The sequence below is a fragment of the Penaeus monodon genome, chromosome 29 (genome assembly GCF_015228065.2).
Source record: "Penaeus monodon isolate SGIC_2016 chromosome 29, NSTDA_Pmon_1, whole genome shotgun sequence".
NCBI lineage: Eukaryota > Metazoa > Arthropoda > Malacostraca > Decapoda > Penaeidae > Penaeus > Penaeus monodon.
Window position 1 is genome coordinate 20,214,707 of NC_051414.1, and position 363 is coordinate 20,215,069.

Here is a 363-nt window from a genome sequence, read left to right on the forward strand (position 1 = left end):
TTTTTTTATTAATTTTTTTGTTTTTGTTTTTTGTTTTTTTTTTTTTTTTTTTTTTTTTTATTTATTATTAAATTTTTATTTTTTTTATTTTTTGATTCATCATTTCTTTTTTCAAAATTTTTTTAATAAAATTTTTTTTTGGGGTTGTTTTTTTTTTTTGGTTTTTTTTTTTTGGGGGGGTTTTTTGGGGCTTCCCTTTCCCCCCCTTTTCCCCCCCTTTTTCCCCCTTTCCCCTCCCTTCCCCCCCCTTTTTTTTTCCAAAAATAAAAAATTTTTTTTTGGGGGGAAAATTTTTTTAATTTTTTTAATTAAAGGGAAAGAAAAAAAATTTTTAGCCCCCAAAATTTTGGGGGGCAAAAAAAA

General features: G+C 24.5%; 1 protein-coding gene across 1 annotated transcript in view; it reads left to right on the forward strand.

The window, feature by feature from the left end:
* LOC119592004 overlaps positions 1–363 on the forward strand; it is a gene marked incomplete in the record, with an annotated part of 16,446 nt that overhangs the window by 10,219 nt on the left and 5,864 nt on the right.